Here is a 25,891-nt window from a genome sequence, read left to right on the forward strand (position 1 = left end):
AGTGACTTAGTCCCCCTCCAAGGACAAAGTCAAGGAGATCCCTCCTTAGGTAGCAGGCTAGCAGCACTCCGCAAAGGCAGTCTGCAGAGCAAGGAATCCTTCCCTCCGACAGGTCACCAGGCCTCTCCCGAGACAGCAATCTTTATCACTCGCCTCCTGTTATGGGACCTATCCTCCCCTGGCTTCCTCTTAGTCTGGCTTTGTAGACCCAGTTAAAGGTACTGGGCCTACCTGGAACTCCGTAGCCTCGGGCTGAAGGTGCCCGAGACCCCACAGTCAATGCTCATATCCCCCCCCCCGAGGGGATACACTCCTCCGGGTACAGATCCCCGGGTATTCGTGCCAAGAACAATGGCATCTGCCCCTTTTGTTCCCTCTTCCGGTATGCACAGCATGTAGACCACGCCCACTGCATGGCTGCCGAGAGAGGACACCCAATAGCCACTCCATCACCTGTGGTTCAACCCCGGGTACAAGTGTCAGCACCACCTATACACCTAAGGGGAACTGCACGCCAGGTGAAACAGCAGCAAGGCAGAGTCCAAACAATTAGAAGACCCAAGCCAACTATTGCTCAGGTCACCCCTAAATTTGGGATACCCGCTACAAAAAAAAATGATGGCAACTTTTCCAATAGCAGGATCATCTCCTGCACCTGCTTCATAGCCTGGCCTGGGCTTGCCTCTCCTCCATGGCCTTCATAAGCTCCTGAATTGACGAAATTTCACAGATAAAAAAAGAATGCTTGTCGTTGTCGATCGCAGAGTTGCTTAATACTTCTGGTATGTCAGTGTCCATGTTGTGGGACTATGCATGTGCACAGCTAGTAAGTATTTTGTGGCGGCAAATATGACCTGGAGGTTTTTAATGTTCCCCTGCCATTAAATTGAATGGGACCTGCCACGAACCTGCGGTTTGCGAACATTTGATCGCGTTCACGACCGTCCCGTTAGATGTTCGTCCATCAATAGTAGCAACTGCACTACAGCTGCACTGTATGCACTGTACCAGAAGTGTAGTAGAAACCGTACACCACGGAATGCACTGTAGATATAGTCTACACTGGATGCAGAGTATATATATATATATATATATATATATATATAAAATATAATATATATGTATCAAATACACTGCCACTAACTGAATAACCTGCTTGCTTAATCTAAATCAAGCTACAGTATCTCTCCGTCCACACGACACTACACAGTAGGCAACCTTATATACTGTGGAGCGTGGACTTAGTCCCTCTGAGCCATTCGCCAAAGGCACCCTGCCTTTGACCAATAATGGCTCTCTTTGTAGAGGGCGATGGGATTGGCCAAAGCATGTAGGTCAGGTGCATGCATTGGCTAATCATCATACAGCAATGCACTGCAGTGCATTATGGGGCATTCCGCAGCGCTCAAATTTCCCGCAAATTGCCCCATAATGTTCGTTCTTCGGCGAACGAGCCTAACTTATGTTCAACCTGAATATCAAGCTCATCCCTAGTTGCAGCCAACCCCCCAGTTTTACTGACAACCAATGTCAATATGGCCTTAACCTGAACCTCATCTTGTTCTCCTAGTACTAGTTATTCATAGATATATGAATGGGCCAAGCAATCAAAGAATTTTATAAAGTACACATTTGCAATAGCAAAAGTTAGCTTGTTTTAATTTTATTTCCATTCTGAACTGTAGAAGTGTTTCAGGTGGCTGCAAAGTGTAAATAAATAAATAAATAAGCATTTTTTTTCTCACTGTGTGAAGGAATGTAATGAACATAATGATAATTATAAAATGCCTATTTTCTTACATGTAATATGATTCTATGCAACTCCTTACTTATTATAAAATGACGGGCACTGCCCTGCAATAAAGAGAGATGAGGAAGTAATTGAACTGAGCAGATGTCAGTGTGATTACTCCCGGTGTGTACGTACATTCACACTTCATAATTAAGAGCAGCAGCAAACATCTAACCTGAACCTGATTGTGGTTCTAATCTATTACATTTGGCTCCCAAAATGTGGTGCCCCAGGTTCCGACCGAAGGGAGACCGTGACTGAGGGACTGAGTGGCTAGCCGGGACAGACCAAGAGGGCCTCTGCAACCCTGAGAGTATTTCCGGTCTGGCCGCTGGTCTTGTTGGCTTCCGGAGGTCATCTTAGAGACAGGTAATCTTTATTCCTCGCCTGGGGCTGTTTCACGAACCTGCCACTGGATCTCTGCTGACTGTGTATTATTTGTTCAGTGTCTTTCGTCCTGAAGGATTGCGACTCAGCAGACTGAAAGTGTCCTGACTCAGGTGAGCTGTTGGCCCCTGAGAAGACGGAACCTTGCAACAAGCGTCTATGGATGGTGACTCCGGGTTGATGGTGTGAGAGACCCCTGAGGGTTAGCTCAGCTGCTGAGGCTTCGCAGTGCAAGGGGCGACAGAGGTAATGTCATGTTCTAAATGTGTATGTGGATAAATGTTTGGCATCTATGAGGGTGGTTGGAGTTTACTATATAGTCAAGAACAGCCAGAAGAGTGCGAGGGGACAGGGAGAGAAGCTTGTTTGTTTTTCCCTGCAGCTCTATCAGCCCCTACCCTTTGGATTCCTGTGTAGGACAGGAGTTTGGGCAGACCCTCGAGGAGATAGAACAGAAAGCAGTGGAGGAGGGATATTAACCCATTATTTGCCCATACTGCCCCCTGGAGCCGGCAGCTGAGACTGCGGCGGAGGAACAGAATAGAGTGAGAGAGCTTGGATACGAGTTGGGTGGCCCAGAGGAAGGAGGGGAAGATGGGTCAGAAGATAACCAAGCCATATAAGGGAATGCTAGCATGTGATATTGTGAAGAGGAATGGCACACGTTGCTAAAGGAACAGAGAGGAATTCTGTGTGATAAAGTTAGAACTGATAAGGCATTGCATAAAGGCATTGCATAGAGGACAACATTACTCTCTTACATAGTCAAACACTAAACCCTTCCACCCTCCTTCTGCATGCAGCAACCCCCGTCCCTCTAACACTTACCTGATCCCCCTCTCTATCCAGTGATGTTGTAGGATTGTCTCCGCTGCCCAGGACTCCCCTCCTCATTGGCTGAACTAGCAGCGTGGCACCATTGTCTCAGGCTGTTGTCACTCAAAGTCAGTCAGCCAATGAGGAGAGAAGGGGCAGGGCCGCAACTCTGTGTCTGAATGGAAATGCGGAGCTGCAACTTGGCTAAGGTGTCCCCTTAGCAAGCTGCTTGCTGTGGGGGCAGTCATTGGGGGGGGGGGGGCTAGGAGATGCAAAGAGGGACCCGAGAAGAGGAGGATTCAGGCTGCTCTGTGCAAATCCACTACACAGTGCAGGTAACTATAACATGTTTGTTATTTTTACCCAAAAATTTTTGACTTTACAATCACTTTGAGATAGCCATACACTACTGAAATTAGGGCTTTCGGTGGCCCTGTCAGCATCACTTAACTCGCCAAAATTTGGTTTTAAAAAAAATTATTGGCTAGACCATGATTGTATTTTATTATATGCAGTTGCTATTTGGGTTTTCAAACAGGAATGTGTGCTGCAGCTGTCTGTATACAGTAGCCAGCAGTGCAGATTCTTTTTGCTACTTAGCATGGATCGAGGAATCTATTATTTTTTGGGCTGAGCACTAGAAATCTAAATGTTTATGGCTAGCTTTACTCTAAACACTAGTGCACCTGTAAGTTTGTCAGATAGCTTACACCAGTGGTTGGCTATAGTTGAATATTTGTTGCAAATTTGACAATCTTTGATTATTTTCACCCTGACAAAAAAAAATGGAATTGTTGTCTGAGGATGATTATAGTATAAAGGAGACTGATAGACTGTGACAGGCTTTTTTATTTTATTTTTTTATTTTAATGAGCTCCTGACCCTATCTAAAAAAAATGCAGGTAAAAGCAACAGAAAATCAAATGTTTTAAATACTTGCTTTTTGTGTTTTTCCTTTCTATATATATATATTTTTTTTTTTTTTTTTTTTTTTTTTTGGGTTTGGAAAATGAGTTTCTTTATTAAATTTTCATAAACTCACAATATGACATTACATAAATGCAAGAAGAAAAAGAATATAAATCGCGGATGCAACCGCTGTGTGAAAGATAAAGAACATTAAAACAGTAAACATATGCCGGTTATTGTCCTAAGTAATACCACATGAATCATCTGTTTAAACAGCTTACAAAAGAAAAAGGATCCTCAGGTTTCACCAAATAAAGAAAAAAGAAAAAAAAAAAAAAAAAAAAAAGGGCCAAAGGGGAGGGAATGACATGTCAAGGGGGAGAAGAGAAATCACACGTTATCAATTTAAGGGATCACTGATCTGTATTCAGCAGTATGGCGAAAGTGTAACCAACAGGACCAAGTGTTGGTGTATTTCGAAGGGGTATCTTTCGATTGGTGGATCAGTTCCTCTAATTCTGCTGTTTTATTTATTCTACGGAACCAGTCTCGTAGCGACGGTGGATCTGAGGACTTCCATTTGGCAGGAATACATAAATTTGCCGCCATGAGGAGATGCATAGTTAACGAACCCATGTAGGACCGCTTGGATCGTTTTGAAACATGTAACAATAGTTGAGCAGGGGAAAAGTCAAGTGAATAAGTGGTGATCACTTGAGTAAGGCGATGCACTTCTTTCCAAAATAGTTGAAGAGAAGGACAAGACCACCAGATATGTTCGAGAGTGCCTAAATCAGTTTTACATCTCCAACATAAGGGAGAGGTAGCAGGGAATGATCGATGTAATATAGACGGTGTTTGATACCATCTGGATATTAACTTGTACATATTTTCTTGGGCACTAACGTTCAAAGAGCCCTTGTGGGTTATGGTATAAACTTTTTCCCATTCTTCTTCAGTTAAGTTAGTTTTTAGGTCTGTGTGCCATTTCCTATTGGTCCAATGGTTGGACTTAGAACTATGAGGGAAAAGCAAGTTGTATGAAAATGAAATTAAGTGTCTTTGTGGTTCGTTACTAGTGCATATTTCTTCATATGGGGTCAGTTTTCTGGAACCTTCTACTTTCAGAGCTGTAGATGTGAGGAAGTGTCTGATTTGAGTGTACGACCATATGGAGAGTTGGTCAGTATTGAGTTTATGTGTGAGAGCCTGATAGGAGAGGAGTTGATCGTTTTCAAAAAAGTGTTTGGACAGGACTGAGGGGTGAGGCCAGAATCCGGTTAAAAATGAGGAATTCATGCCCGGGGGGAAATCAGGATTGAATTTAACAGGTGTCAAAGGACCACAAGGCGTGGAAATATGGTAGTGAGTGCATGCATGGTGAAAAGCTGCAATTTTTGGAGCAATTATCGGATGGTCTAAATAGACTGTGGGAACAGATTTAGGGTGAATCCACGGGGTTTGGGTTAGAGAGATCCGGTCTAGAGACGTTTCTAGTTGGACCCAATCTTTTGTAGAGTGGTGAACATTCCAATCAATGATCCTAGTGAGATGGCTGGCTAAGTAATATTTGTGTATGTCGGGTAAGCCTACACCACCGTGTAATTTCGGGGCTGTGAGGCGTTCAAGGCTTAACCTGGGACGTAAAGAGTTCCAAATAAACTTCGTAAATAGTCTACGAATAGAAGTGAAAAAAGTCTTGGGGAGTTTAATCGGGATTTTCTGTAGTAAGTATAAAATTCTGGGCAATACGTTCATTTTTATGATGGCAGCTCTCCCAAACCAGGAGAAGATTCCCTTAGACCATCTTGTAATATCATTTGTCAAATTTTGTATGAGAGGTAAAAAGTTAAGGGAGTATAGGTCAGTCAGTGATTTTGGTAGCTGTATTCCTAGGTACGTCAGGCTCTTAGAGCTCCATCGAAAAGGGAAATTATCTATACATTGGGATCGGAGTGTTTCAGGCAAGGATATGTTTAGTGCATTCGACTTAGAAAAATTAATTTGAAGGTTAGAGATAGATTTAAAACAGTCTAGAATTTTTAACAGGTTAGGGATAGAAGTCAGAGGGTCTGATAAGAACAAAAGGATATCATCCGCAAAGGCGGCAATCTTGCAGTCACGGCCTCTGACATCTATCCCTTTTATGTCTGGGTTGGCTCTTATTTGCCTCAGAAGTGGTTCAAGCGAGAGAACAAAAATTAACGGGGAGAGTGAGCATCCCTGGCGAGTACCATTCGTGATGGAGAAGGCATCCGATAGGTGGCCATTAACTCGTACCCTAGCTGTGGGACCAGAATAGAGCGCTTGAATGAAGTTTAGCATTCTTTCAGGTAATCCGATAGCTTTTAACATGGCATTCATGTAGTCCCATGCCACCCTATCGAATGCCTTCTCCGCGTCTAGAGACAAAAAGAATCCTTTTCGTTGATGGGACGTTAAGTAGTGATGTATATTGAGAGCCTTAAGGGTGTTGTCTCTCGCCTCCCTCCCAGGTATGAACCCCACTTGGTCGGGATGGACGAGATTCGGAATCAAGGGGAGGAGTCTATTAGCTAAGATTTTTGCGTACCATTTAACGTCTACATTCAAGAGTGAGATAGGGCTGTAATTTTGCACTATTGCAGTGTCTTTTCCTGGTTTGGGAATAACGGCTATATGGGCCGTCAAAAGGTGGCGGGGCGGGTCAATACGGGATGCGCATGTGTTGAAAGAGGAGATAAAGTGTGGGGTCAATAAGTGTGCGAAAGTTTTGTAATATCCAGCCGTGAAGCCATCGGGGCCCGGGCTCTTACCAGATTGCATAGATTTAAGTGCTACTCCAGCTTCATCAGTTGATAAAGGCATATCAAGCAATTGGAGAGACTCTTCGGATATCGGGGATGGACCGAATTGATTTAGGAAGTCAGAGATAACCTTTTCCCTGTTGCTTGTTTCGGAAGTGTCATTAGCGTGCGGGTAGGATAGGTTGTAAAGTTTGGAATAATATTTTACAAACTCAGCAGCTATATCAGGTGTTGAATGCAATTTACTTCCCGCCGTGTCATGAATGCAATGAATAGTGTTTCGTGCCTTCTTTGCTTGGAGTGCTCTCGCAAGCATTTTGCTCGCTTTATTGCCATATTCATAATAGGTTTTTTGTGAGAGAATATATCTGCGTCTTGTTTGTTTCCCTAGCAGCTCTAACATATCTTTTCTAGCTTGAGTAAGAGTAGCGAGAAGAGTTGTTGCTCTGGTGAGTTTGTGTGTGTTTTCCAATTGTTTAATTTTAGCGGCTAAAGCAAGGAATTGTTGCTGGGATTCTTTTTTTTCCCTAGCAGACGCTTTAAGAAATAGGCCTCGTATCACACATTTGTGTGCTTCCCAATTAATAAAAGGGGAAGTATCTGTGGCAATATTGTCTAAAAAGAACTGTGAGATACCCTGTTCAATTTCTGACGCTACAGCGGGGTCTGTTAATAGAGAGGGATTCAGTTTCCAGGAATTTGATCTCGATTGATATGTAGGGAAGGAAAGTGTAATTGATATTGGGTTGTGATCTGAAAGAAACATAGGGTCAATGGACGCCAGTTTAAGGTTGGGCAGAGCAGCTTGTGAAATAAAGAGAAAATCGATCCTGGAGTGTTTATTGTGCGGGATTGAGTAAAAGGTGTAATCTTTCGTATCTGGGTAAAGGGTACGCCAGGAATCATGTAAAAGGAGGTATAGTAGTTGAGATTTAATGGCTTTTAGGGCAGCGTAGGTGAGTGATGAGGTGCCCGAGGACGTATCCAGTATAGGATCTAGGGGAACATTGAAATCTCCCCCAAGCACCAATATACCTTCCTGGAAGTCGGTCAGTTTTTGAACTATATCTTTGATGAATGCTACTTGATGGGTGTTTGGTGCATATATGTTCGCAAGCGTTATGGTCTTGTTTAGGTAAGTGCCTTTAAGAAATAAAAATCTGCCATTTTCATCAACCAGGGTGTCAGTAATCGCGAATGGAGAGTTTTTCGCAAAAAGAATGGAGACCCCTTTTGTCTTTGCGTTAGGCGATGTAGAGTGATAAGCAATGGGATAATAACGACTGTGTAATTTCGGAATAGATGTGGTGCGGAAGTGGGTTTCTTGAATAAATATAACATCAGCTTTGTGTTTGTGCATGGAGAGTAGGAGTTGCGATCTCTTTTCAGGGATGTTTAGACCCCTAGCATTCAGGGAGATGAGTTTTAGATGTTCAAGATTCAACATGTTTACCCTATTGGTCCAGTAGGTTATGTGAAACGTGAGGTTTTAGTGATAAAAAAAAAAAAAAAAAAAAAAAAAATATATATATATATATATATATATATATATATATATATATATAAAAAAAGGGGGGGGGGGAAGGGGGACGCAAGTGATAGAGTACTTGCTTGTAAGATAAGAGGGAATGGGTAGAGAGAGGGAAGGGTTATCCGGCAACAGGTGAGTACCCGCTCACCTGTTCACTTAGGTCGTGTCACGTCCGGGAGATGAGGCCGAGATGCTGAGAGGGCTCCCCTTGCGGCCGAGTGCAGCACAACCCTGAAGGTGATACAGGGATGCAATGCCCACAGTAGCACAGGTTGCCAGGTAGCAGCAGCAGAGGACAAGGGCCTGGTGAACAGGAGTCCGGGGCAACCGTGCTAGGAAGTTCAGTAGAGAGGTCAAACCAAGCTGAGGTTCAAACACGGGAGGTCAGTCCTCGGAGATTTAGATGAGACCGGAAGCAGGAGTCTGAGCCAAGCCGAGATCGGGTGCAGGAAGCAGACAAGGAACGTCGGGTACAAGCCAAGGGTAGAAGCCAGGAGAACAACAGGAACAGGTTAAACAAGCCGGGTCGGTACACAGGAGGTCAAGTCAACAAGGATCACAGGCACAGGTACACAGGAGAGCTGACGATAATCCAGCGATGCGGCTCTGTCAGGTGAACGTTTAAATAGACGAGATGACCGGGTCACGTCGTGGGCGCGTCGGGGCGATCGTACGGCTACGTAGAGTACTCGTAACATCCCTGCGCACGCCCGCCCGGTTAGGCGTAGCGTCGGTCGTTCGTTTAGAAACTACTATGCGTTTACGTGGGCGCCGACGCGCGCTAACACGAACGTGCCTCGCGAGATTGCGGCTATTTCCCTGACAGTGCCCCCCCCCAAGGGGCAGCCTCCGGATGCCCAACCGAGCCCATTTTTCAGGGTACCGGCTGCGGAAACTGTGTATAAGTTTAGGAGCATGTACGTGATTAGCAGGCTCCCAAGAGTTCTCCTCAGCAGAATACCCCCTCCACTTGATCAAAAACTGAACAGTCCTACCTCTCCGGCGGCAGTCAAGGATAGACTCAACTTCGTACTCAGTTTCTTCACCAACTTGAACTGGAGGCGGGGGCACTTCTTCTCTTCCTGAAAAAGGGCTGAAGGTAACACGTTTAAGCAGAGAAACATGGAATACAGGGTGGATTTTAAAAGATTCAGGTAAAACGAGCTCAAATGCTACAGGATTGATCTCCCGTTTAATCTCAAAAGGACCCAGAAATTTAGGTCCCAATTTCCGGGATGGACATGGCAGCTTAAGATTTATCGCTGAGAGCCACACCTTGTCCCCTGTCTTGAAGGCAGGATTAACCCTTTTCCCCTTGTCGTACTGTCTCTTGTACTGTTCCTGAGCCTTCTTCATGGTGTCTTGGAGCATTTGGTAGTTTGCCTGAATAAGGTTTACCCTATCTTGAACTGCCGGGACAGAGGATTCAGGAATGACATTAGGCAGAAATGAAGGATGGAATCCGTAATTCGCCCAGAAAGGCGATTGATTGGTAGAAGCGTGTACTGAGTTGTTATAGGCAAATTCTGCACAAGGTAACAAGGAAACCCAATTATCCTGGGAAAAGGAACAGAAGCATCGTAGATATTGCTCTAATGTCTGGTTGGTCCTCTCAGTTTGACCGTTGCTCTGTGGGTGATAGGCTGAGGACAGGCATATTCCAATCGAGAGCAGTTTACAAAGTTCCTTCCAAAACTTAGAGGTGAATTGTACCCCTCTATCTGATACGATGCTATCAGGTACCCCGTGTAATCGAACAATTTCCTTTATAAAGGTCTTCGCTGTATCCAAGGCAGAGGGAGTTCCTTTCAATGGCAAAAAGTGCGCCATCTTGGACAGGCGGTCTACCACTACCAAGATAGTCGTAAACCCTTCAGAGGGAGGTAACTCTACGATGAAATCCATGGAAATTTCTTTCCATGGTTTCTCCGGGACTGGCAGTGGTCTTAACAGACCCCAGGGTCTGGCGTTACATCCCTTGTTACGTTGACAGGTGGTACAGGAGTTAACGTAGTCTTTACAATCCGTCTTTAGGGTAGGCCACCATAGGGACCGCTGTACAAGGTCAATTGTTTTTCGAACTCCAAAGTGGCCTGCTAGTTGGTGGTCGTGGAAAGTTTTTAATACCAGTAACCTGGCTTGCCGGGGAACAAAGATCTTGTCTCGATGCCATAAAAGCCCTCCTTGGCTTCTTAGAGAAGAAACTTCAGACTCCGTACACTGGCTAGAGGCCTGCTCTATTGAAGACCTCAGATCCGGTTGTATTAGTAGAAAATTTTGGGGAGACAAGATTGTACTGGGTGGAGCATCCTCCGGAGTATCAGGAAACATCCGGGACAAAGCGTCTGCTTTGCCATTCTTAGATCCTGGGCGATAGGTTAGGTGAAAATTAAACCTTGAAAAGAATAAAGCCCATCGGGCCTGTCGGGGTCTCAGGCGTTTGGCCGTACGGAGGTATTCTAGGTTCTTATGATCCGTGAAAATGAGGACGGGGTGAGCAGCACCTTCCAAGAGATATCTCCATTCTTCTAAAGCGGTTTTAATCGCCAGAAGTTCCCGATCCCCCACATCGTAGTTCCTCTCTGGGGAACTCATCTTCCGAGAGAAAAAGGCTACGGGGTGAAGTAAAGCCTTGGAACCCTGACGCTGAGATAGAATCGCCCCTGTGGCCACCTCCGAGGCGTCAACTTCTAGCACGTAGGGCAAGGCGGGGTCTGGATGCTGCAGGATTGGTGCGGTAGTGAAGAGGGTCTTGAGCTGGTCAAAGGCGGACTGCGCTGCTGGGGACCAATGGAATTTGGTGTGTAGACGAGTAGTTTGAGTGATGGGTGCCACAATGGTGGAGAAGTTCCTTATGAATCTTCGGTAGAAGTTGGCAAACCCAATGAATCTCTGAACCCCCTTCTTGTCGGAGGGAGCGGGCCAGTCCAGGATAGATTTCACCTTTTGGGGATCCATGGCAATTCCACCTGTGGTAATAATAAGTCCCAGAAATTGAATAGATTCTTTCTCGAAATCGCACTTCTCGGCCTTGACATATAACCCATGCGTTCTAAGGATGTATAGTACCTTTTTAACATGCACTCTGTGAAGTTCCAGAGAGGTTGAGAAGATAAGGATGTCATCAAGATAAGCGACCACAAAGTGGTCTAGATGTTCCCGGAGGATATCATTGATGAAATGCTGGAAGGTTGCTGGAGCATTACATAGTCCGAATGGCATGACTAGGTACTCGAAATGCCCGAATCTCGTTCTGAACGCCGTCTTCCACTCGTCCCCCTCCCGGATACGGACAAGGTTGTAAGCCCCACGTAGGTCAAGTTTGGTGAAAATACGTGAGGTGTGGAATCTTTGGAAGAGTTTGGGGATGAGCGGGAGTGGATAACGGTTTTTTAGGGTGATATTGTTCAATTCCCTATAGTCCACACACGGTCTTAAGGTCTTGTCTTTTTTTTCCACGAAAAAGATGCCTGCACCGGCGGGGGATGACGAGGGACGAATGAATCCCTTGGCCAAGTTCTCATCAATATATTGTCTCAGGGCCTCAAGTTCAGTTTCTGAAAGGGGAAATATCCGGCCAAATGGAATGGGGGCCCCCGGAAGTAACTCGATGGGGCAATCGTAGGGACGGTGTGGCGGTAGAATATCGGCTTTCTTCTTGTCGAAGACATCTTTGAATTCCTGGTACGCTGCTGGAATGTCAGGATGTGGACTGGGTACGGGTTGGATGGTCAGACAACGGGACAAGTCACCTGATTCGGGATCCAGGCAATGTTGTTGGCAATAGGCAGACGTAAAGGACACCTCCTTCTTGATCCAATCAATCCTGGGGTTGTGTGCCTGCAGCCAGGGGGTCCCCAGGATAACGGGAAACATTGGAGAACTCAGGACATCGAACTTTAGGAATTCCCGATGACCTGAATCAGTGATCGTTAGGATGGGTATGGTTTCTTTGGTAACATGGCCAGAGCTAGGTAAGGAGCCATCGGCCAGGTGCACGGTCAATCTCTGCTTCTTGAGGTTGAGTGGAAGGGCCAGACTTTTAGCCAGGGCTAGATCCAGAAAACAGCTACAGGCGCCAGAGTCAAGTATTGCCTGTAGCGGGACCCTCTTGCCTGCTACCATCAAAGTGACCGGAAGGGTGACGTGGGTGGAGGCCAACCTTGTCACCTGTAGGTGAAATGGGGTACAGAGGACAGGTCTACTTGGTCTTGTAGGGCAATTGTCTATGAAATGTCCTGATTCCCCACAATAGAAACAAAGGCGTGCCTGTCGGCGATACAGTCTTTCTTCAGAGGTTAAGGCGGGACGGGGCATGTTATACGGGACAGCAGTCATTGCTGGGAGAACCGAAGGTGAAGCCTGGGAAGAACAGGGAATCCGAGCACGTTCGGACTGACGTTCCCGAAGACGCCTGTCTAGCTGGATGGTGAGTTGGATAAGATCCTCGAGGGTAGAGGGAACCTCTAATCTGGCTAGCTCGTCTTTAAGAGCTTCGGACAACCCCATCCGATATTGATATCTGAGTGCTGCTTCATTCCAACCGGAGTCAGTACTCCATATGCGGAATTCTGCTGTATAGTCCTCTGCGGGTCGCTCGCCCTGGCGAAGGGCGTACAAGTTTGCCTCAGCTGTTGCCGTCCGAAAAGGATCGTCGTATAGGCGTGCCATGGCTTCGAAGAACAGATCCAGAGTTTCTACCGAAGGGCTGCGGTGTTCCAGCAGGCCATGGGCCCATGTCTGGGGATCGTCTCTTAACAGTGAAATGGTGAACCCCACCTTGGTTACTTCAGAGGAAAAGGTCTGAGGTTGCAGGGAGAAGTATAGGAAACATGAGTTTCTGAAGGATCGGAATTTCTTTCGGTCCCCATAAAAACGCTCTGGGGCTGGAACTCATGGTTCTGGAGCGGTTGAGACTACTGGAGCAGGTACTTGACCAGGAGAGGTGGGCAATTCGAGACAGTGCTGTAGACGTTCCTTCAGCCAAAGATAACTTTCCTGGAGTTCCTGAATAGCTGGCGTAAGAGCCATAACTTCTTGTAGAATGGCTTCTTCTGGGGAGTTGCCTCTGTCGGCCTCTGACATGGCTGGATTATACTGTCACGTCCGGGAGATGAGGCCGAGATGCTGAGAGGGCTCCCCTTGCGGCCGAGTGCAGCACAACCCTGAAGGTGATACAGGGATGCAATGCCCACAGTAGCACAGGTTGCCAGGTAGCAGCAGCAGAGGACAAGGGCCTGGTGAACAGGAGTCCGGGGCAACCGTGCTAGGAAGTTCAGTAGAGAGGTCAAACCAAGCTGAGGTTCAAACACGGGAGGTCAGTCCTCGGAGATTTAGATGAGACCGGAAGCAGGAGTCTGAGCCAAGCCGAGATCGGGTGCAGGAAGCAGACAAGGAACGTCGGGTACAAGCCAAGGGTAGAAGCCAGGAGAACAACAGGAACAGGTTAAACAAGCCGGGTCGGTACACAGGAGGTCAAGTCAACAAGGATCACAGGCACAGGTACACAGGAGAGCTGACGATAATCCAGCGATGCGGCTCTGTCAGGTGAACGTTTAAATAGACGAGATGACCGGGTCACGTCGTGGGCGCGTCGGGGCGATCGTACGGCTACGTAGAGTACTCGTAACATCCCTGCGCACGCCCGCCCGGTTAGGCGTAGCGTCGGTCGTTCGTTTAGAAACTACTATGCGTTTACGTGGGCGCCGACGCGCGCTAACACGAACGTGCCTCGCGAGATTGCGGCTATTTCCCTGACAGGTCGTGGGAAAGCCGGAAGTGAATAGGGACCTATAGAACAAATTCCGTATGCTAAAATACAGAATAGTTCTACAAGTCACTGAGTGGGAGGTGATTGCCTAAGAGTAACTAACCGTAAAGGTGTGTCCATCACACCCCTAGCCTATTAGGAAATGTGTGCTTAGGACAAGGGACAAATGGTCTTATTACAGTGAGATCGGGATGGTCTATGCTGTGTTAAAATATAAGGGTAAAGGAACCATTCACTGCTGACTGTAAACAGAGGTAAGAGTAGGCGGTCCTGAATGCATCAATAGATATACAGTATTATGGCCCTAGAAAAACCGACACGTACAGGATTGCAGTGAAGATATCTAGGATGTTCTAGTCTGTTGTAAAACTCTCGCGTTACAGGTGCATTAAACAATAACAAGAACCATAAGCAAGACAATAACTTTTATAATAACCAAAACATTGAGGGCCTTCAGCTCTGGCAAGCCTCTCCAGCCCCATCTTCATATACTGGTTTCCGTTGGTATGTGGCAAAAACTAAACGAGAGGTCTGACCTTTGAGGAATTTAAGGCAATAATACCACGTGGATAAGATTGGGTAACGGTCATATTAGTCAACAGGTCAATTAGGTTCAATCTCGTTGTGAGCGATAGGACTCGCACGACACACCAGAGCCTCCCGCCCCCACTCAAAGAACAATGCCACTTAGAGTAAGTATTAGGACGTGTGGTAACCATTATGCAGCTTTAGAACATAATGCTGTAAAACTAACCGTTTAACCAATAAATCTTCCGGTAGACTCTCCAAGCTATGTATCATATAGTCTATTGGTAGACACAGGTATCATGTCGTTATTGCATAAATATGCTTGGTAAATCCTATGTCTTTTCGCATGGCCTGTGAAACAAGTCTTATCCGATGTATCCAGAAATTCAACACGGAGGGGTATGTTGAAATCGAATTCCTGCTTAAGACGACTGCTTGACCTTCTTGCTATGTCTCGAGGCAGATAACTCTAATGTACACTACAGTATTTCGTTGAAGTGGACCGCAAGCCTGAGTGGGATACTCGCGCTATAGTAAGAGAGGCAGTTCTCATACAAGCATCTATCTTGAGGGATACGGGGATAACGAACATACTGGTAGCAAAGATGATACGTTATAGCTCGAGTTTCAACTTCTTGTAAGAGCAGGTTATTGTAGGTATGAATCAGGAGAGAATAAAGGGCATATGTTGAAGCTCCTTGGTGTACCCTGTCTCTATATCAATTTACTTATTCGTACATTGCGATCTGAGGTAAAAGTAATAATTTACTGGGGCTAAGTGAGAGAAAAACATCAACCAATAAGAAAGAAAAAACGAAAAAAGAATGTGAGGGTAACTTAGCTGTGTAAGTGCGGCCAGTTCACTTAGCGGTCACGGCGAGCCCTGCGGGAGGTGGGGGCAGCCGTGGGACTTCTCAGGTGTGACTGTTGGTGTTGCAAGGCCACTGCTTGAGTCGTTCTCGGCAGAGATGGTGATCGTTGTCGTCTGAAGTGGGACTGCTGGGTCTCCATCTGAGCATCCGAGCGTTGATTGGAGTATGCATTTGGGATGGTGAAATCTGCATACCATTCTGGAAGGGACACTAATGGAATGTCCAAGGTGTAGCAGAAAGCCTCCAAATCCTCAGGTACTCTTAGGAGAGCTGATCTTCCCTGATGAGAGGCCGAAAGACCAAACGGGAACCTCCAACGATAAGCAATCCCTTTGATTTTTAGAGATTCCAGTAAGGGACGGAGCGCTCGTCTATTCCTTAGTGTTATAGCCGAGAGATCCTGATAGATGGTGATGTGATGCCCGTTGAAATCAAGTTGCCGCTGAGACCTGGCTTGTTTAAGAATATTTTCTTTAAGTTGATAGTCATAGAGACAGCACACTACATCCCTCGGTGGATCCGTGTCACGACCGCGGGGTCTGAGAGCTCTATGTATTCTCTCCATAGCTATGGCAGATTGACCAGGCTTGTTGAGCAATTCATTAAAGAGTGATGAGACCACAGAGAGCAATTGATCGGTGTCCACACTTTCGGGGAGTCCTCTCACCCGAAGGTTGCGTCTCCTGCCCCTATTGTCTAAATCCTCGACGTGCCTTTGGATGTCTCTCAGTTGGGCAGTGTGAGTGTCGATGGAGCGATGGATCCTAGAGATCGCGGTTTGCTGAATGGCGGTCTTTTTCTCTACCTCATGTACTCTTCCCGCTATGTCATGTATCTCGTTCCTGAGGTCAGTGATAGCAGCGAAGAGTGTATCTTTAATGTCCGCTGCCACAGTGCGCAAATCTTGAAGGCTCGGCTGTTGTAGAGCAGCTTGTGGGGGGTCCGACAGAGAAGAAGGTGAGGGGGACGGTGACAAGACAATCCCGTCTTGTGAGGAGGCTGTGGAGGAGGTTGCCATGTTGGCTCTCTGTGCTCTGAAGAGATCAGGGATATTCTGCGGTCCACGAGTGGAATTTTCTCTGGGGGAACGCGATCTGGAATGAGATGTTCCTCTGGATGCCGTCCCCATCACCTGAAGAGAGAAAGCTTAGTTGTCTCCTCAATTATTTCAAAGAAAAAGGCTAGGGTGTGATGGAGCTCAGGAGTTAAGCTGCCATCTTCTCTCACGGCAAGCCACGCCCCCATATATTTTTAATTTACTTGCAATGTACCTCTGAACTTGCTAGAAAATATAAATGCTTTTGTAAGAGTTAGTTCCCTAGTACAGACCTTCCTTCCTCGCGGATCATAGCCCTCTCCTCTTTTAGTTTCTAATTATGTATTTATCATTGTTTAAATGTTATAAATAATAACAGAATATGTAAAAAAGGAAATCAAGGACGCAAAAATTCAAAACAAATGACGGATTGCAAAAGATAGTAGGACAAACCACCAAAAATTCTTAAAATATATTAATAGTTCAAAGATCAGGTCTGAGCATGTAGGCCCTTTACAAAAGAATCTAGAGAGGGTGACTGGGGACAAAGAGAAGGCATATGTATTAAATACCTTCTTCAGCTCTGTGTATACAAAGGAGCACGGGGAAGCTCATGCCCATAATGGGGATAATATTGACACAGCCCCAAATGATACACAATGGCTCAAAAGTGATATGGTCCAGAAATATTTGGACAGAATAAAGGTGGATAAATATGGCATGCACTCACAGATCCTAAAAGAATTGAGCTCTGTCATTTCAAAGCCATTGTTTCTAATGTTTAGGGACTTGTTATTATCTCACTGCAGACCAGTCCTGCTGTACTACTTGTAATCTACTTCCGGCGGACATTTGATCCAGTTTAGCTAGATCTCACTGCAGACCATCCATCCTGTACTGTTTCTAATCTACTTCAGGCAGGCAGTTGATCCAGTTTAGCTAGATCTCACTGCAAACTACTCAATCAAAAGCCTTTTCAGCATCTATCGATAGGAGTAGACTGGGGATTATATTCTCTCGCATTTTCTGGAGAAGCAAAAGTGTCCTCACTCCATTGTCCTTTCCTTCCCGGGCCCACCACGAAGCCCACCTGGTCTGGCATTAGCTTTTTTTTTTTTTTTTTCAACAAAGTTTTTTTTCAAATTTGTCAGGTATACAATATTGATAACAATATATTAACAATAACAATATATTGAAGGCAGCTTGGAAAATGTAGACCGTTACAAACATCAATCGACAAAACATGTAATAATTAGGTCTAGCTCAGAAGCTAGTGTCGTACTGAACTGCAACATCTAATGTCGTGAGTCACAGAACAGAATATTCTGAGAAAAATGATAGAGATAGAGTCTGTTGAGAAACCCCTTGGGAGGGGGAAGGTGAAGCTACAACTATTTTAGTGACCATGGTCAATCTTTGCATGCTAGTCAATTAAAAGAATCCAGTATCCAGTCACCCCAAATGGGAACTTACTGTGACTAGATACTATAATATAGTATAGGAGCAAAATGTATGCAAATTTGGTCAAAGAAACAGTGTGTAGGAATGCTGCTATAACTAGAAAGTAATTACTAAGAATTAACAGAAAATCTATAACAAAACTATGTGCCGATTATAAGCGGTTGAAGCTATCATACGTTGGAAGGAGAAAGAAACAATATGGAGTTTATATGGTCTTTCTGAGTGGGGAAGGGATAGTGTCGTTAGAGAGTAGGTTACTTGGAAGGAGTGTATGGCCCAGGAGTGCGGGCAGATATCGACAGGTGTGGAGATGGTAGGATTCTCCCGTTGGGGCTCAATATTCAATAAAATAGGTGTTACCTGAAATGATGAACTGCGACTATGTGTATCCAGACTGAAAAGTTCAGTGTTGGTGCGAGAGGGGTTCTCAGTGAGTAGGCATTAGCTTTTTTATTCTGGCGGCTAGCACTTTCCCAAACAATTTTATATCTGTGTTCAATAATGAAATCGGCCTATAATTTGGGCATATTGTGTTCTCTTTCCCCTCTTTCAGTATTGTAATGATCGTAACTGTAGAGGCTTCCTTACTCAAACCATATTGTATACTCCATTATAATCCAGTATAACATGCACATAATTTTGGTGCTAATATTTCCCCAAATTTTTTAAAATATTCTATTATAAAGCTGTCGAGGCCAGGGCTTTTCTCTCCCAAGGTTTCCTTTATTACCTGATTTATTTCTTGCACGGATATGGGGTTCTCGAGTTCCTGAGCTAGTTCCTGTGGTAATCTAGGGACCTTTGCTTGCAGTACATATTCTTTGATTTTTCCCCTTCTGATGGTCTCTTGTTGTCCCGTCTCTTTCTTTTTTACCAGATATAATTGCTCATAATATTCCCTAAAGGCCTCTGCTGGGGATTTATGATAGGTACCTTGGAGGGAATAGGGTTTGGCCCTCAAATCTTGAGCTGGATAGAGGTACTCTATAATAGTCCAATGGATTACGGTAATGGTAAACGGTATACTTTATGCTCCTTTTAGGATGTACAATGGGACTAGACAGGGGTGTCCGCTGTCAGCCTTACTGTTTGTGTTGACACTGGAACCATTTCTGGAGACAGTGAGGGGAAACCCTGATATAGAAGGAGTCGAAGTCGGGGAAGAGACACACAAGGTAGCCACATTTGCGGATGACGTGTTGTTTTATTTGTCAAAACCCCAAATCTCTATGCCAAATTTGGTAAAGGTTATTGAGGAGTCTGGAGAGATATCAAATACTATACTATACTATACTATATTCCCCTGGATGAAGTAAGAGAAGATATAAAAACAACAAAACCTCTGTCCTTAATCACCAAGCTTATTTGGAAAAATAAGAAACCTAGAATATCATTAAAGATTCTACAATTGGAAAAAGAGCAGGGAGGATTAAATTAAAAAATATTATGAATCAGTAGTATTAACATGGGTGGTAGAATGGACAAAATTAGAAAGCAAAAAAAGATGGGTAGCAATAGAGCACAGCTTAGCAGGGACACAGTTAGGGAAGGAAATCTGGATACCACCAAAATATAGATCACTTGGAGAAGCAACACTTTCACTTACAAAAAATGTGTTTAGAGTATGGGAGGGAGTCCATAAACATAATAAATGGAAATACAACTCCCCATTTATGTTCTTAAAAGAGAACAACTTATTCCCACCAGGTAAAAGCACTATGGGAGGACACTGGATAAAAAGAGAAAATATTCAATTGTGACACATAATAAAAGAAGTGAAAATTAATACACTAGAAACATTACAGAAAGGAAAAGAATGGATAGATATAAATTGATGGCGGTACCTCCAGCTCAGACACTTTGTTTTAGCATTACCTCAACCGTTGAGAGATGGAGAAAAATGAACCGCTTTCAAGCGGATGTGTGAGGGAAAAATACCACGGATAAGTATCTCGCAGGTTTACAAGATGCTGGGACAGATTGATGAAATGGAGGTGCCAACTTATATAAAAAAAATGGGAAGACAAAATAGGACCATGGGAGGAAAAGCAGAACATAGGAAAAATTTTGTATCTGATACATGGAACCTCCAAAAATACTAGTCTGATAGAAATGAATTATAAAAGTCTATCAAGGTGGTACAGGACACCAGATATAATGGCGAGATTTCAAGAAGACCAATCTGGGAAATGCTGGAGGGGCTGTGGACAATTAGGGAATATGGTACATATCTGGTGGAACTGCCAAAGATCAAAGAGTTCTGGAGATAAATTTTAGGGTACATCAAAATAATAACTAATGTCCAGATACTAGAAAACCCTAGGACCATGGGAGGAAAAGCAGAACATAGGAAAAATTTTGTATCTGATACATGGAACCTCCAAAAATACTAGTCTGATAGAAATGAATTATAAAAGTCTATCAAGGTGGTACAGGACACCAGATATAATGGCGAGATTTCAAGAAGACCAATCTGGGAAATGCTGGAGGGGCTGTGGACAATTAGGGAATATGGTACATATCTGGTGGAACTGCCAAAGATCAAAGAGTTCTGGAGATAAATTTTAGGGTACATCAAAATAATAACTAATGTCCAGATACTAGAAAACCCTTGGACATGTCTTTTTCATGGTGTAGACATCCCAATAAAAGAGTATAGAAACTTCCTTATAAGTCGTTTAATAAAAGCGGAAAAGAGCCTGATCCAAAAGAAATGGAAAGAAATAGAAGCACCCAAATCAAGGGAGTGGCTATAAAGAGTAGAGAAAATATACAAAATGGAAGGACCAGTGGTAGATGAGGAGAGTGGAAGTAGGGAGCCACAGAAGAAATGGGAATGATGGAAACTATTCAAGTTAACGAAGAAGTATAGCGAGGTAATAGGGCTGTTGGAGGGTAGGGGGGAGGGCTCCCCGGCCTCCCACCCACAAAATAGAGAGTGGGGTGGGAGGCCCGGGAGAAGTATAGGTTGGGGGGGATGGGGGGCGGAAAAAGGGGAAAATGAGTTACGGTTATTCTTATGTAATGTTATTTGAATTATTGTCCCCTCTGTCCTACTATGTTTTACAATGTTTGTATTTGGAATGTATTGAAAAACTAAATAAAGAATAAAAAATAAAATAAAAAATAAAAAAAGATCTCACTGCAGACCGTTCCTGCTGTACTATTTCTAATCTACTTCAGGCAGGCATTTGATCCAGTTTAGCTAGATCTCACTGCAGACTGTTCATGCTGTCCTGTTTCTAATCTACTTCAGGCAGGCAGTTGATCCAGTTTAGCTGGATCTCATTGCAGACCGTTCCTGTTGTTCTGTTCCTAATATACTACCAAAGAAAAAAGGGAATATGTGGGACTTTGAATGAGACGCAACGGGAATATTGTGCCTCCATCCCTGGTTGCTTGTGCAAAAAGAGGTGGGGAGGGTGGGACTTTAGTTGAGGTGTGTGGGGTAGAGCCAGACAAAACCATATACACATGTAAAAAATTATATTGTTTATTAGACCAAAGACAGGGCATGGATCAACCCATACAAATGCATAATAGCACATTGGCATATAAAATACAAAGTATCAACATACATATTGAGGGTAGTCACCAACATGACACAGAAAGTAAATATTGTACATCACAGTCCCCCAAATGGAGTAGACATAACATTATATGAGAATGGAATTTTTGGTATGGGGGTATTGAGATAGCCATTCATGTTAGCTTTTTATACTCAACCCAGACCAATGATTGGTGTTTGGACTATACCGGTACTTTATATATAGAGAGAAAAAGGAAAGATAGATAATAATAAAATTTAATACATGTTTAATAATTACAAAAACAGGTAGACCAATTGTTTCAGGAATGGGTTCCTTAACTGATAACGCTAGTAAATTGGTGGATGCCTACTTAATGCCCCATGTACGAAGTTTACCGTCCTATATTAAGGATACCACAGACTTGCTACAACATCTGGATGGGATCCCGATCCCTCCGGACGCCCTCCTCGTGGCGATAGATATCGAGGCTTTGTACTCGAGTATCCCCCAGTTGGGCGTCCGGACGGCTGGATCCTTCCTAGATGAACAAGATCTAAATACATGGCCTTTTAATAAATTAATCTTGTCCCTGCTTGAATTTATCCTTAAAAATAATTTCTTTCTATTTAATAACCAACATTATTTACAGGCCCAAGACGTCGCTATGGGCACTTCGTGTGCACCTGCATATGCAAACCTACACCTGGGTGGCTGGGAGAGATATGTCTATTCCTGTGACCACCTGGCTCCTTTTTTAGAAGACACTTTGCTTTGGTATCGTTATTTGGATGACCTATTTTTAGTTTGGACAGGAACAAAGGAAAGACTATTACAATTTATACAGGCATTGGGCAATAACCACCTTAATTTGAAATTTACATTTAATTTTGATCATGAACAAATTTCTTTTTTGGATCTGCTTATTATAAAACGTCCCGATGGTACTCTCTATACAGACCTTTTCCGAAAACCTACGGCAGGAAATACCCTTCTGTACGCTACTAGCGCTCACCCAGAACCCTTAATACGCAGTATTCCTTTTGCACAATCCCTGCGCTTACGTAGAAATTGTACCTTGGATACAGACTTTAAACTACAAGCTGATGCGTTACGGAACCGTCTCTTATTGAGGGGTTATTCCTAGACGTGCCTGAGAAAAGCATTTAATAAAGTAACCTCACGTTCCCGCAATATGTTATTGCACCAACGACCTAAAACCACAGATAAGGATTCTGTTAGATTTATTACTACGTACTCTGCCCATCATTCAATCCTCCGGGATATTTTAAGTAAAAACTGGCATCTCCTTACGGACCATCATATATTAACCAAGCTTGTACGTTCTACACCAGAGGCGTTATTTCGCAGAGCCCGGTCCCTACGAGACCATCTAACAAAAAGTCACTATACTCCACAAAATCTGATATCACATACTATTCGAGGTACATATAAATGTAATGACTGTCCCCGTTATCCATGGATTATGGAAGGAAATAAATTCACGTTACCCAGTGGTGAATTATTTCGGCCACGTACCTTTTCTGACTGTGGTACTAGGGGTATTGTATATATGATGGTTTGCCAATGTAAAGCATTTTATATTGGCAAAACAATTCGGGAATTCAGACAACGCATTGGAGATCACCTCTATTACTCAGGAAATGGAAAACTTACACCATTGGGAGACATGTTGGTCTCCACCACCGGTTTGATACTTCCGTTGTCCAGTTCTACGTATTAGAGGTGATCCCCCCAAACCCAAGAGGCGGGGATTGGGACCGAGCGATCCTACAGAGAGAAACCCTCTGGATCGAACGTCTCAATGCCACCCATCCTCCCGGACTTAATGAGACAATTTCCTACAAACATTTCCTTTAGACAGTATGGTGGAATTTTTAATTTTTTTTTCTTCCAATATTCTTCTTTGGGAATTTTCCCCTTTCCCCCCTTTTTCTTATGGCATGTACATTGTCTTAGATTATTCAGATATGCTATTGTAATACCATGTCTGTATTATTGAATCAATGATAAATATATTAATTGTTATTAAAACTTTTGCTGTATATTGTGGGACTTTTCCTTGCCCAGACCTATTAGAGAAAAATTTGTCCTTTCCTCCTTTTTTCCCCCCTTTCTCCTGGTGTAACTTCCCTCCCGATATGTATTTGTTGGTGGAATCCCTGTTTGGTATCTCCCCCTCCGGCGGACATGTGCTCCCCCTGGCCTGGGGCGTTTTTTTCCTTCCCCCATGGCTTGCAGGTTTTAGGACAGTGACACCGGAGTTTCCGCTGTCTATTTGTTCCTTCCTGCGCACTTCTGGTGCGGCGTTACCCTACGCCGCATCTGCACAGTGTGGAGGTGCTGACGGCATGACGTCAGACGCCGCCGACGTTCTCGCCGGCGGGCACGCCTGACGGAACGCTCGTTGGGGATCCCATAAAGCAGCGGTCTGTTTAGACTGCTGTGTTTGGGCTGGCGTTGGCGTAGGACCGGCGATTCTGTTTCAGTAATCTGCAATTGTCAGGTAATATGTTTTTGAATACTATCTGGATCTTTACAAATATTCGTGACCACTATATGGGATAGTTGGCCATACATACCTTTCCCTGGTCTCTCTTTATTTTTGATGTAGACGCAGCGGTGCCTTATTTATAACCAAGATAGTGAACTATCTACAAGTCCAAATTACTGAACAGGCAACGGTATAGGACGGGTGGTTTTACCCTGTTTATACACATCTGCCAGGTAATATGTTTACTCTATCTAGATTGTTTAAATATGTGCCACCGCTATAGAAAAGGAATATGTGTATATATTTTTCCCCTCTTTCTAATTTTTGATATAGACGCAGTGATATCTTACCCTTATCCAACATGCTGAATCATTTGCAGTCTCACTAACTGCTTTCACTAACTGCTTATACCATCAAATTTTGTGTGATACCTCACTTTGGTTACCACAAATATCTGCATACTCTGTGACCGGTAAGCTCTTACTGTTATTTGACGGTAGGGAGTGGTGCTGTGTGTCTCTTTTTTTCTTTCTCTCCGCTAATTGAGTTAAATACTTTATTTCTACTAGTGCCATACGCATTCCATCCCCCATGTCCTCCGGAGGGGGAATATAAAAGGGGCCCACTTACCCGAAGTTTGTTTTTTATCTTCCCTTTCTCTGACCCTCTGGGTGAGTAAATGTCCCCATATTCCCCTCATTCTTACTTTTATTTGTTATTTTATATAATTATTGGCTGAATAATGTTCTATTTCTTTATCTATATGAATTTGTTGACTGTTAATGAATTGTATGTTATTCATTTATATAGACATCCTCCTGAAGAAGCGGATGATCCACGAAACTAGTAGAGGAACCTTCCCTATATGCCACCAGAATTGAACTCTGTTATGAGTACCTGTATATGTTAATCTGGGGTGTATTATGATTTTATTTATGATACTTTGTATTTTGTATTTTTTGTAATTATTAAACATGTGCTACATTTTATTATTATCTATCTTTCCTTTTTCTCTCTATATATAAAGTACCGGTATAGTCCAAACACCAATCATTGGTCTGGGTTGAGTATAAAACGCTAGCATGAACGGCTATCTCAATACCCCCATACCAAAAATTCCATTCTCTAAAAACTTTGTGGATGATGGTACATCATATTTTGTTTATACTTATCTGAGGCTATACTCTCAAATTTTCTAACATTATATGAGGGTGGTAAAGCAATAAAACCATCTAGCATCATAAATATGAAATGGATGCATCAAAATAATCTTGATGACGTTTCATAGACTTCTATCCACTCATCAGAATGCATCCATATACTAAAAAATGAAAAAAAAAAACACCATTATAGTTAGATATAACCACAGACTGGGGGGTTGGAGGGATTAAGTATGACGATGAACAGATAAACGGCCATAACTGAAAGTACTCACATAAGAACTGATACCGAGACCATGCGATACCACCTGCTGGAGGTCAGACAGATAAATATGTCCAGCACGGGAGCTGAGGAAAGGACTGAAGCATGAACCCAGAGTACAAACGCAGTCCCCCAAAAAGTGTGTATGGAAAAATCTTGATGTAGCTGTGGATGGGGTTTCTATATTGTTTACAATAAAGTAAGTGTTTTGTTACCATGTTTGTATAAATAAAAATAAAATTAAAAAGAAATGTCATATAGAGTAGACCCATCACCACAGTATAGAAGTATATTGTGGAGCATATTATCAAGGTGCACAGAGTGAAAAAATAAGGTGTCCATATGCCGCCTGGAAGAAAATCACCTGGTTTTTAGGAAAAAACTCAAGACCTTCCTCTTTTAGCAGATGATCAAAGCTCGCCACAGCGCCTAGAGGCGATTCAGTTCGCATTGTGCGCTATACAAGTATTTCATTCATTCATTCATTCATATAGTGAAAATAGGGAAGCGGAGATGAGATTCCTGAAATCAGGAGAAAA

At 43.7% G+C, this 25,891-nt stretch overlaps 1 long non-coding RNA gene across 1 annotated transcript; it reads left to right on the forward strand.

Moving 5' to 3' along the window:
* The first annotated feature begins 1,880 nt into the window (after positions 1 to 1,880).
* On the forward strand, positions 1,881 to 24,919 carry LOC143934800 (uncharacterized). The gene is made up of 3 exons (XR_013263370.1): positions 1,881 to 2,161; positions 2,239 to 2,425; positions 24,741 to 24,919. It is a non-coding gene; the product is annotated as an uncharacterized LOC143934800 (long non-coding RNA).
* Positions 24,920 to 25,891: the final 972 nt, after the last annotated feature.

This window comes from Lithobates pipiens, unplaced genomic scaffold (assembly GCF_037356315.1).
Source record: "Lithobates pipiens isolate NorthernLeopardFrog02 unplaced genomic scaffold, aLitPip1_a1.2 Scaffold_10, whole genome shotgun sequence".
Taxonomy (NCBI): Eukaryota; Metazoa; Chordata; class Amphibia; order Anura; family Ranidae; genus Lithobates; species Lithobates pipiens.